Source organism: Amblyomma mixtum, chromosome 2, assembly GCF_055824585.1.
Source record: "Amblyomma mixtum isolate Tamu chromosome 2, ASM5582458v1, whole genome shotgun sequence".
NCBI classification, from domain to species: domain Eukaryota; kingdom Metazoa; phylum Arthropoda; class Arachnida; order Ixodida; family Ixodidae; genus Amblyomma; species Amblyomma mixtum.
Window position 1 is genome coordinate 110,490,178 of NC_143013.1, and position 12,533 is coordinate 110,502,710.

A 12,533-nucleotide genomic window follows, 5' to 3' on the forward strand; every position below is an offset into this window, starting at 1 on the left:
TCCACGCAAAGCACATGCAGCAACTGCAATACAGAGCAACGCTCGAAAACCAATAGCGGCACTTTTCAGCACTTTCAGCGCTGTTGCGCACAGCACGGAACTGGAACGGCCTGCCCGCCTAAGCTGTCACCATCAATGGATCATTAGAATTCAAGTGGCTCATCGAAAACCTCTGAATGTAATTTTATTATCAGTGTTTGCCATAAAACGCCATCCGCTTCATACAATGTCTCTACAGGAGACATTTCAGGAAATAAATAAATAAAGCTCGCTTTGATGTAATCCGGTCTCCTTGCGTTACTTCAATCATTTTCCTTTAAATCGTCAGTTTCTTGTCCACAATTCTATGCCCGACCTTTAGAACTTCTGGCCTGCACAATAGGCTGTGACCTTAACGAACAGTGACGTTTTAGAGTGACTTCAATGTTCTGTTCCTTTCCTTTCTCTTTCTTCTTTTATCCCCTTACTCCTTTCCCCTCGTGTAGGGTAGCAAACCGATTATCCTTAGAGTTAACCTCCCTGCCTTTCCTCTTCTACATCCTCCTCCTTCCGTTAGGTGCTGTGTTTCTGCACTATAAGTGAAGATATAACTATTATACCGAATGTATCGAGAGAGATGAATCAGATACTCTTCAGGACGTGAGAATGTCTATCCGCCAAACAGACTTCATCCATCTAGGTATTTCATCTAATGACCTGAAAGTGCGGCCGCTACGTGCCATTTTGCTGCATTCAGGCCTTTATCTACTTGCCAGTTCCTCATATTCCCTGTTCAGACCGGATCAACACATATGTGCACCCCCCCCTCTCTCCACGCACATCTCACTACATCGGTCATCTGTTTAAATTTTCGGGCTAACGTTTCCGTAAGACTACGACTACTTTTCCACGTCATTTTGCATCAAAGAACGACCTTTCCCACAAAATTGCAGGCATCACCTACGCATCAGCTTCCTAAGAGAAAGTGACATTGCACCTTTCATAATGAAGAAAATGCTTTACTCTAATCGTAACCTAACCTCTTAAGCAGTACTAAAAGAAAAATGAGTCTTTCAGCAAAAAAACGTGAAAGCAGTGAATTTTTGTTCCCTTCCTGGAGTGTTTAGCATTACTTTAGTATTCCCCCGCAAGTTTATCTGTCAAAGCAGATGTTGGTGACTTGCGACACCAAGTGTTCTTTGCACATGTGGGCTAAGCTCACCCGCGTCTAGCCATGCGTGGCGCTTGGCTGTATCCGCGGAAAAGGACATCCTGATGGTTGAGCTGAGTCCGAGAGTGTGGACCGTCAAACCCCGCACACTCCGGATTCACCCGACCGGAAGAACGGAGGAAATCGGAAGCTACCATTTCCCGATCATTTAAGGCCCTGGGACTCGTCTTGCGAGATCGACGGACCGGCTCTTACGACTGGGTGTGCACTAATTCTATAGATGAGCTCATAGAGGCACACCACACGGTGCAGGTGGTACGGCTCTGCACTACTGGCCGACAAGTCCTCACTGATTTAAACATCAATGGCCCCCGACAGCAAGACACCAAAACCGTAATCCCAGCCTCATGGAGAGACCAGTTCAAGGCAGCCCCACTACCCAGGAATATTCCCCCCGATTTTCACCAGTCAAGACGACAAGTACGAACCGAAGCCATGAAAAGGCACTACGGCGGGCGCGAGGGCGTGTTCTATGTTGATGCTGCGGGTCCCGAGTAGGGAATGACGGCCGTCGCGGTAGTGCACCAAAATAAAACAGTGGACGGACTAGTACTGGCTAGCCAGGACATACTGGCTGCGAAAGAAGTGGCGATTGCTCTAGTTGCAACACACACTAGCTTAGGGTACATTCTTATAGATTCACTGACAGGGTATCGCAATTACATCAGGGGCAGGGTCGTACCGCTAGCAGCTAAAATACTATACGATAGCTACACCCATGGCTACCAACCCGCACAAAAACACTTAATATGGGTACCAGGTCACCAGGACATTCCAGGGAATGAGATTGCACATGCCTCAGTCAGAGCATTTCTCCCGCGGGCACCCAGTACGGATGCCGTGGAACCTGCTACCCCACTACTAACTTACAACGACATACTTCAGCACTTAAAATTATCCCGTCGGGTCACCCTCCGCCGGCTAAGACACTATACAAAGGAAAAGAACAACACCTCCAAAGGCTACAGACCAACACTTACAACAATCCACGAAGGCTACACGCAATAGACCCGGAGTCTTTTGAGTCACAAAGAAAATTCTGCAGCAAGAAGGTGGACCTGTACCACATGATATAGGCGTGCCAACGAAATCAGGCGATCACTGTTAATAACCCGCCAACGCAGGAGGGGTGGGAGGCAGCTCTGACCGGTTCGGACGAAACGAGTCAAAAGCAACTCATCGAAGGAGCCCGGACAGCAGCCCACACCAATAGGGTTCCGTACTGAGAGCTTCAACTATTGCTACAACCTCCTGAACTATATTTCATTAAAGTATTTCCACCACCACCTGCATCTTTCATTTTCTTACCTTCTTTCTGACAACCTTCCTGGCGGCGACTCTCTTCTTGGCATTCCTTTTTTCCTGGCCGCAAGGGTTAACCTTGTGTGGCAGACTACCCCGCGTGACGCCATATCGGGTTACAGATAGGGTGCAGCTGGCATCGAAGAACTTGCTTGTATGTTCCTGTTCTGTCTCTTTGTTGGGGTCCTTGGTGAGCAGCTGGCACTTCGGTCGAACGAGTTATTTTTTGATCGCTAACCACATTTTAGTTCGCTAGCACTACATCGACGCTAGAGAAAAAAATGGCACACAATTAAGCGTGGTTTACATATGAACCAAGACGGCTCATTCGACATTTTTGTGGCTCATATTCGATGATGACCTTAATGAATTAAATGAAGAGAAGCTCCTTACTGAACTAAAAGAGAAATATTCAAACGGCATAATCAGGGAACATCAACCAAGCGCATATTCCTTACCTTCACATCGAGAATTCTGCCCGATACCGAGGAGGTAGGCTACACAAAAATCCGACTGATAACGTACACCTCAATTCCACATCGCAGCGACAGGTGCCGAAAATACGGCCACGACTCGCAAAGCTGCCGAAGCCAAGTGACATGTCCTAAGTATGCAGCCCATGACTATCCCGCCTGTAACTGTGTAGGTCGTCCGCATATTTCTACAATGTGCGAGAACAGCCATCCTGCTTATTCGTGGGTGTGTCGAGCACAAAACGTGAGGCAGTATAACCTTAGACGGAAGCGACTTTCCTTGGTTGAAAATCCAGTCTATTCGGTTGTGATGCAACAGAGCGCGGCATCACAGCGACCTTCGACGCCTGCCCGGACCACACGCTGTGACGCTGGTGCTGGGCCCCCTGCGGTCCCGGTGGAGACAATTAGCGCTGTTTCTAATGTAGGCGGCGCGGACCGCGCAAGGCACCGACCGCAAGATTTTAGACAATACTCTTCTTCTGGAGGATGTCAGAATACCAATACCAGAGCCAAGTTACTGATGATGTTATTCTGTGTAATACTGTTTGTTTGCTTAATTCTGCTAAACCTACATACTCTAAGCTCGGGGAAAACAAGTTGTATAGATCGGTCGTGTAGCTGACCTTCTTTTCAGCGATTTGAAATGAAATGTTCTAGTCAACACATATGGAAGAGATTGCCTTCCTGCCCTAACCAGCAGTCATCCTGACAAAACTACGCCGTCGGAAGGTGCATTTAGCTGACTCAGCATTGTTTACACAAAAGGCCAGTTTGTAAAACATATTTCCAGAAAATTTTAGCATTGATTAAATAAATTAAAAGATCCGGATTTCTAACTGCGCCGTCGCACCCCTAACTATGCCTTAGGAAATATGCGAGAAAATTCCAAAGAGTGGTGGACACGAGAGTCCAAGAAAGCAAAAAATTGCCGACGATAACGTAACTTACGAATGAGAACTTTGAGCGCAGCTCATCAGCTGTTTCAGTTTTTCGATAGATTGAGGCAAAGAATTCGAACAGGCCTTGTATGGACAATTATAGACAGCTTATTTTTCACACGTATACCTTCTTCAAGAAACACATCACTAACAGTTCTTGATTGTCATGAAGGAAGCTTTGTGGTCGACTTGTGCACGAATGCCTGGTTGTCAAAGATGAGGTTTTGCAAGTATTTCTTATCACAGTCGTGGAAGGTGTTACGAGCGAGAGGAACTGGATGTTCTCCTGCATAAGTGGTAAGAAATTTCTGTTTGTTTTATATCTACATTAAAGTCCCGATCCCCTCTGCTACCCTGGCAGGTGGCAGTTAATTGTTGATGGCGGGAGATCGCTCACCGTTGTTAGCGCTACCGCATGCAGCCCACATCTCTCTCTCATCACCCGACGTGTATATATATACAACGTGTAAAGTTGGTAGTGTGTGCATGTGGTGTCCCCTCTCTTGTTAGTGTCCTTATTGCGTCGCCGTTCATTTCATCGTGTACATATAAGCGCGATTCAGGCGTCCACTGACTCAGGGAGCGAATTATGCGCACTTCCTTTCCTTTAAATGATCGGGGTGTAAAACGTTGTCAACGCCAACGCCATTGAGCCCAACGGACGAAGACGGCCCATGGCTTCAGCGCCACGTTTCTAGCACAACGTTGTCAATGCCAGCGCATGCAGTGCAAATCTGTCACTACCGCCATGTAGCTTAAAGCACGATTCAGGTGTTCACCGTTCCGTGAGGGTTGTTATGTACCTTCCCTCTGGTTCAGGTGCCCACCGAGAAGCGTGAGACAAATACTGAGATTTACTTTTCTCAAAAACTAATTTACCAATTTTACCTCCGGCTTTCCAAGCGCCCGATCGATTGGTATCGCAGCTTAAAGCGTGACTAAGATTTGAACTGCTGGTTACAACGGACAACGGCGACGGTGACGGCGACGCCGTCACCGTTCAGCCATCCCCCACGGGCAGGGGAGTTTTTGTGACAGCTGCAATGACCTTATTTGCTCTTACACCTTGAGGTCTTAGGTCGGCCAGAATTCTGTATTTCTTCTGGCTGTCCGGGTTTTGGTGTTTGGTGGTGCTTATAATAATTTCTTTAAAAACTCTTCATTGCAACTATAAGCAAGAGTTGAAAAATACTCTGTAATGTGCTAGTCCCGTCAAAATATTTAAAATGTTTCTTGAGTTTCCATTTCCAATTGGCCCTGTATCATGATCTTAAATCCAAGTTCCAGTTAAACGTGTCGGCTAATCACTGCCCATCTTTGTCCTTGAATAGACCTCAGGCTTGTTGATATCCTTTTTGGTGTAGCAACGTTACTGACATATTTGTTACGCCTTGTGGCGGTGACAATTTCGCTACGATGTCTGAAAATCGTTCCTGATACGGATATACCTGTAAATTTAGTACCTACTATAACTACATGCAACTGAAGATTGAGGCGGCAGATGCTACTAAAAAGAGGTCTTCCAGCCAATCACGGCTACCGAGCTTCATGACGCCGTGGTTAACCCCACTAAGCCGTGGATATTCCCCTTTCATCTTCAACCCCCTACGATTTTACTCTAGCAGGCCCAATATGATTGGTCAAGGAGAAAGGGGGAGAATCGGTCAAGGGGGGAATCGGTCGACGCCTTTGGCTGGATAGGCTTCTTTTAGGGGCATTGACTCTTTGTCCTAATGTTACATAGTAATTGTTGTTCGGTCTAAGAATTCACATATTTTGATCCCCGCTTCACTTTTGAGTTCCGTTCAGTCTTTTATAGTGGGCCAAGTATGTTGCCGTTTTGGCCGTCATGTTAAACTCCGTCCTGTTTCCCGTTATACAAATCAGAGATGGATCTTCGATGGTGGTGTTCATTCCGGCAGTGTAATTTAAAGCGTCCACAACCTGCAAACTAAAAAGAATATTCACTTCTAGTTCGTTCCACCGAAAAGAAACCTCTCTCAACAAGAGAACACTCGTGAACGAAATATATACATCTCTAAAAAATCAGTCTTACGACCAGAAACGTGTCTTCAGAACTCAGCAAGCAGAAAACGTGCATTAAGGAATTATATCTTTAACAAGCCAAGCCAGCTCTGTCGACTAGCTTACAGTTAGTCGATGAACTTTAAAGTTGACAAAGTTTGGTTAAAATCCCTGAGAGGCAGCTGTCTGTGACGGCAAGGGTGTGGGCTGGGTATCGCCTGTACGGTGCGGCATCAATATAAATCACGGCAGGTTTCCGCCTGTAGTCCCGCCAGAGCGCAGGTGGTGGTGAAAATATTTTATTGAAATAGTTTAGGAGGTTGTAGTCTCGGTTGGAGCTCTCAGTTCGGAACCCCATTGGCGTAGGCTGCTGTCCGAGTTCTTTTGATGAGTTGCATTTGACTCGTTTCGTCTGAGCTGGTCAGAGCTGCCTCCCACCCCTCGTGCGTTGGCTGGATAATAACAGTGATCGCCTGATTTCGTTGGCAGGCCCATACCATATGGTACAGGTCCACCTTCTCCACGCAGAATTTGCATTGTGAGTCAAATGACTCCACGTCTATGGCGTGTAGTCTTCGTGGGTTGTTGTAAGTGTTGGTCTGTAGCTTTCGGAGGTGTTGTTCCTCCCCTTTATCTAGTGTCTTAGCCAGCGAAGGGCAGACCCGACGGGATAATCTGAAGTGCTGAAGTATGTCATTGTAAGTTTGTAGTGACGTAGGAGGTTTCACGGCATCCGCACTGGGTGCCCGGGAGAGAAATGCTCGGACTGAGTCAAGTGCGCTCTCGTTCCCCGGGATGCCCATATGAGCTGGTACCCATATTAAGCGTTTTTGTGTGGGTTGGTAGCAACGGTTGTAGCTGTCTTGCAGGATTTTAGCTGCTAGCTGTGCGACCCTGCCCCTGAGGTAGTTGCGATACGCTGTCTGTGAATCTGTGAGAATGTATTCTGAGGTAGTGTGTGCCGCAGCTAGAGCAATCACCACCTCTTCCGCAGGCAGTATGTCCTGGCTAGCGAATACTAGTCCGTCCACTGTTTTATTTTGGTGTACTACCGCGACGGCTGTCATTCCCTACTCGGGACCCGCAGCATCGACATAGAATACCAGATCGCGGAGGCTCGCGCTGCTCTGCGGGAAGCAAGGTGTTCAGGATGCATAATTTTAGGGACGGATTGAACGGTTAGGAGAGAGGAAGCGTGGGAAGGCATGGGCATTGAGGTAGGAAGGCGGATAAGAGGGGCTTCCTTATCTTCTCCTTTCTCGCATTGCGGAGGACAAAGCCAAAAACCTCATTCTCCAGGCTTATAAGTCGGCCCTATCCCTTCCCAAATCCTCCTCGACGGCTCGGCTATTGTCCATGGGCGTCCACAACTCCCTTACGGAGCTGACCGAGGCCAATCGTAAAGCATAGCTTCTCCGTCTCTCCCGCACCCGCCTGGGTCACGCACTTCTTTGCCCGCAGGTGCGCGATTTTCTATTGCCGTAAGAATTGGCCCAAATTTGTTGCGCCACAGCGGAGAGAGTAATATGGTTCTATAAATTACAACAAAACTGATATGCCTACTATTAACGGCGGGCTAGAGGTCGGTAATCGCGATCAGACGCTTATCGACAGTAGTTTCAAAGTTAACTATTAGATATCACCTAACTTCTTTCATTCCGACTTCTTTGCCGGTTGGCATAATTCCCCTGGTGTTTGACGTCCACCTCCAGTGGTATTACTATGCAGCAGAAGGCTTATATTCACCTGAAAAGCCCTATCTTTAGAAATTAGTTACCTGCTTCTCTGAAATACCTGGTAAGTGTACAGGCGCCCACACACTTAACATGAATGACGGAAAGCGTGGCTTGGCCTGTCGTCAGAGCCACGAAGAGATATTCGCCTTGTGCGACATGATCCTTTTGTTATGTTTACGGGGGCCGATAATATTTGGTGCACAGCTTTCTTTGACTGCTTCTTCCCCTGTGCCCGATCGCTACGTTGGTAGCACGCTCGCAGAGGGGAGTTTCTGCGCTTTATTCTTTCGGATTCGGCCTTGCACACCTCGCGGGTTGCAGTTTTCTTATCGCAAGAATGCGGTGTCAGCTCGCGCGCCTTGCGAGTTTGGTCTAAGAGCTGCCGGTCTAACAAAATCAATGTCATGAGCAGTGCGGTGTGCTGTCTAACCTTTCGGCATCAATGTCATGAGCAGTGCGGTGTGCTGTCTAACCTTTCGGCATATGTGGGTGAATTTGGAAGTGAACTTCACTGAAATTGGTATTAGTACTGGCCCTGAAGGCTGCTAAAGCCCGACTCCCACTGCGGAAACACAAAAACGACATGAACCAAACACGTTCGCAAGCGAGCCGTAAAAAAGTCGCCGAACCAACCCGTCCCGCAACTTCTTGTCACACTGCACGAACAGCAGGGAAACGAGACAGGTTGCTGGGGTGTTCCCTCGGTATGACAGCTTCCGGGAACCGGAACAACAAACAAACAGCGTTCGTGGACCCGGTTGGCGCTGTTCGCCGGCCGGGCGAATTTCCTGGCGACACCGCACGAACCAAACCAACACTTTGCGGTGATTCACCCCTTTTCTGCCTTTCGTGCTTGGAAACGACGTTTGCAAAGTGCAAAAAAGAGCTCTTCCTTTCGTGGTAGTGCTGTCTGCTGCGGTACGGCGTCTTGCAGGCGGGTGCATACAGACGGGAAGGCTGCCGTGGCCACCGTCGGCTGGCGGATGCGGCCGCCGTGGAGAAGCACGTTCGATCCCCGTCGCATTCTTGTGAGCAAGCGTACACTTCTGACGAATGCGGTTCTGTAGGGAGCCAAAAGGAATGTCCTGTTCTAGGGAGTGCCTCGGCCGCGAGCTCCAGCAGTTTTTGACGGGTTTGTGCGCGATAACCACACGAGCAGGAACCGGCAAACGAGCGTACCAGTTGCACGCGTGAACATGCCGCCGTCGTACTCGTGCCGCCAGGAAAGTGACCTGATCGCGATGGTTGAAGAGAGGCGTTTTCCATGGGATATAACAGACCCAAAATATCAACGGTGCGATCTGATGGAATCTGTGTTTCAAGAGGTCGCTAGTTTGGACTGTATTTCACAGGTGAGCGCGAGTTACCTGTCCTGCTATTTTTGAACTTGAGATGAAGGGAGAAAGCAGTGCTGCATTTTTTTCTTTGAGATAGCAATCAGAATAATTTTACTAGGTTCCCATTTGATTGCAAGAATGATGAGTACAATTATATCTCTTTTTTAGTACTCTGACAGCGTGGAACAAACTCGATGAATCTGCCGAGATTGTGGCGTGATTTGTAGTGACCGGCCGGGTTGATAATGCATTGTGGAACAGCGGCGCAAAACACAAAATGCGTAGAAGTAGACACAGGGCACAGAAAGTAGACGCATGTAGCAGTGTTTAATTCTTTCGCATGAATTTTTTCGAAAAGGCCTCGCTCAGGCGCCCTGCTCAGCCAGTCGATCATCCAGGGCGGTTTCTCTGCGGTGGCGGCTCGCCGTCCGAGTCAGAATCGAGCAAGGCTGCACCTCAGCCGCCGCGAACAGTCACAGTTCATCTGATATTATGCAAAACCGCCAGTAGCTACGACAGCGCAAGGTGTCTCCAGTTTCCGCGGTTGTGCGCACGAACGGAGGAGAGCGCGCGAGCAAAGGCAGAGAAACGCCGGGGAACGCGATTGAGGTGGTTTTTCTGGTGTGACAGGGTGTTTCTGAACAAGTGGCGCACATGTGGCCAACACAGCCTGGCGAGAGACAGCGACACGTTTATCGACTGTTCGTGTTGACGCGGTGTGACAGGATCGCCAACCCGACTAAAACACTGTTTTGTCGGACGGGTTGGCGGACTCTTTCCGCAGTGTGACTCGGCCTTAAGAATCGTACATCAGGAGAACGCAGCACAATATAGTCGACACTAGTTAATAATCAAATCAATTGTGCTACAGTCAGCTTTACTGCTCATAGAGTGAAAAGTTCTTCAAATATATCGCACATGCTCAAAATGCTCAAAACAGCGTTTATGTGTGCTGAAGTAAGAAAAGATGTAGTCAGGTCTCAATACTACTTTTCTTTCTCTGCTGTGTTACATGATAAACTCACGTCAAGCTTGTGCCCCTATCCATGAACCCCATGATTGATGCGGCCGCTGTGGTGTCTCAGTGGTTATGGCGCCCGGCTCATGACCCAAAAGACGCGTGTTCGATCCTGGCCGTGGCGGTCGAATTTCGATGGAGGCAAAATTTTAGAGGCCCGTGTACTGTGGAATGTCACTGCACGTTAAAGAACTCCACGTGCACTCTAAGAACTCAAGGAGTGCGAGGAACTCATTTCGATGGATGGACGGATGGAAACAACTTTATTAAACACACAAAAAAAATCTTCCAGGGTGGTCCCCTACTAGTCCAGGAGTCCACGGGCTTGTGCTTCACGGGAAGCCCGATCCACCAGCCATTTCTGGCCGGCGGGCTGAGCGGTCCGTGAAGCAGCCTCCCAGGAACAATGCGTGGGATTGGGGATGGGGGGTACTGCCTTTGGGGAAGGACATTCCCAAAGGTAGTGGAAAAGTGTGGATCTGGGCACGCCACAGGTGGTACATTCAGCAGGAAAGGTGGGGTGAAAGCATGAGAGACGGTGGGGGAAATAAAACAGCCTGTCTGTAATTGTCGATGGAGTATACGCTTCCACATCACTCCAGCGTAAAAAAGACGAGCACAAAGGAAGAAAACACTTACGACACGGACAAACGCTGCACTCACAACTGATTTTAGTTCGCCAGCTGCAGCGTGTGAGTGCAGCTTTTGTGTTTTCTTCCTTTTTGTTTTTGTTGTTTGTTTTGTTGTTTGTGTTTTCTTCCTTTGCGCTCGTCTTTCTTACGCTGGAGTGATGTGGAAGCAAAGTAACCAACTTGCCCAGAAGCTCGTTTTATTAGAGTATGCAACTTTTCATTCCTGCACGGTTTGCCGCTTTCGGTTTTCTTTCGGATCAGTCACTTTGTCATTTGCCGTTTGCAGCTTTCACTTTCTTTTCAGAGTCGTGCGTTCTTCGTAGGCTGTTTTGCAGATTGTTGAGTGCAGTATTGGCCGCCGCACTCAAGATATGATGCATGAGCTGTTGTGCAGAATGACCTGAGTCGCAGTAGCCAAGGGCCTCAAAATTATCGAGAGCATGAGGCACAGGTGCTATCAGTACCTCCTTTTGGTAGGTCAGAGCACGAAATTCTGATGAATACTGATCACCTCTCAGGATGTCGAGGACAATTTCTGTGAACAGCACTGCCTTAACCACTACTGCCTGTGTAAATAACAACCCACCAAATGACATGCCTTCAATGAGTATGTTTTCGTCGCGCTTGAAATCTGTTTTCTATAACACAGGTGTTTCTTCACAGAATGCACACATCAGCTTCTTCAGTGCAGCATGGGCACAATATACTGCAAGATAAGTCACAGCCGCCATCCTTGAGGCTTTCTTCTCGATGTCGGCATTGGTAACTCTAACTCGAAACTGCTCATGAATGACTGAATCATGAATTGTCTTTGAGACTGGTCGTGCTATGATCTCCATGTCTGGAATGTCTAGAACCTTATGCAGGCTTAGTTTGCTCGCAGACTTATAATATGTCGGACCGAGACATGACACTGAGAACAGCTCAGTTGGCGGTATCTTCCGAATCTTTGTTCAAGAGAATCCGTCTGCAATTTTCCAAGGAGCACATATTTAAACCCCAGCAATATATTTCTCACAGTGCTAAAAAAAGAAGACGATAAAATCGTTCTAGGACCGCATACATGAAAAGATCGACGCACGCACGAGGACAGACCACGGATAACCAAACTAACATCGCGAAAAACGTTATATTATATGTTACAAATACTCGCAGCATAACCAAACAATTGACTACTACTGTTTGCGTTGAAGATGTAAAATTTTCACGGCAAACGGCCTTTGTCCTCGCCGCTCTTCGTTGCGGGTCTCTCGGCAACTTGTAGAGGCGTACACTTGAACACTTCACATCGCAATTCGAATTACAATTTGGAACGGAAGAACAGCCAAGTGTTCTGTGTGACAGCACATGGTTCCTACCAGCAGAAGCAGTGTTCCCTCATAAGTGACAACACATGCAAGATAATTTGATGACAACTTTGCACATACAAAGCTACAACGCTGCCGCACAATCCCAACACCAATTTAAGCCAGAGTGCTCTTGGAAAAGATTGAGGGGACGATGCGACATGTCTAGGCATGCCGACCATTTTCCTCTCGGATCCGCACGTGCAGGCCTGTCCGTTGGTACACCATAGCCCATCCGTCACCCATCCCGCCGTCGTGACGTAGGCTATCGGGAAAGGGGGTGGTTCGACGGCCTAGTAATGTTCTTGGTGGTGGGGGACGAGCTCACCGGAATGTTACCACTAGTCTTCGCCTTGCTGGCGGAGAGCGGAACATCGGACCGAAGGATCTATGTGCGACAAGTTCCAGAGCAGGTTTCCCGTTTGGCGCATTTTAAAAGGAGCGAGAACTCGACGTAGAAGTAAATAGAGTATCCATGCGATTTATTAATGATTGATTGATAAACTTTATTGA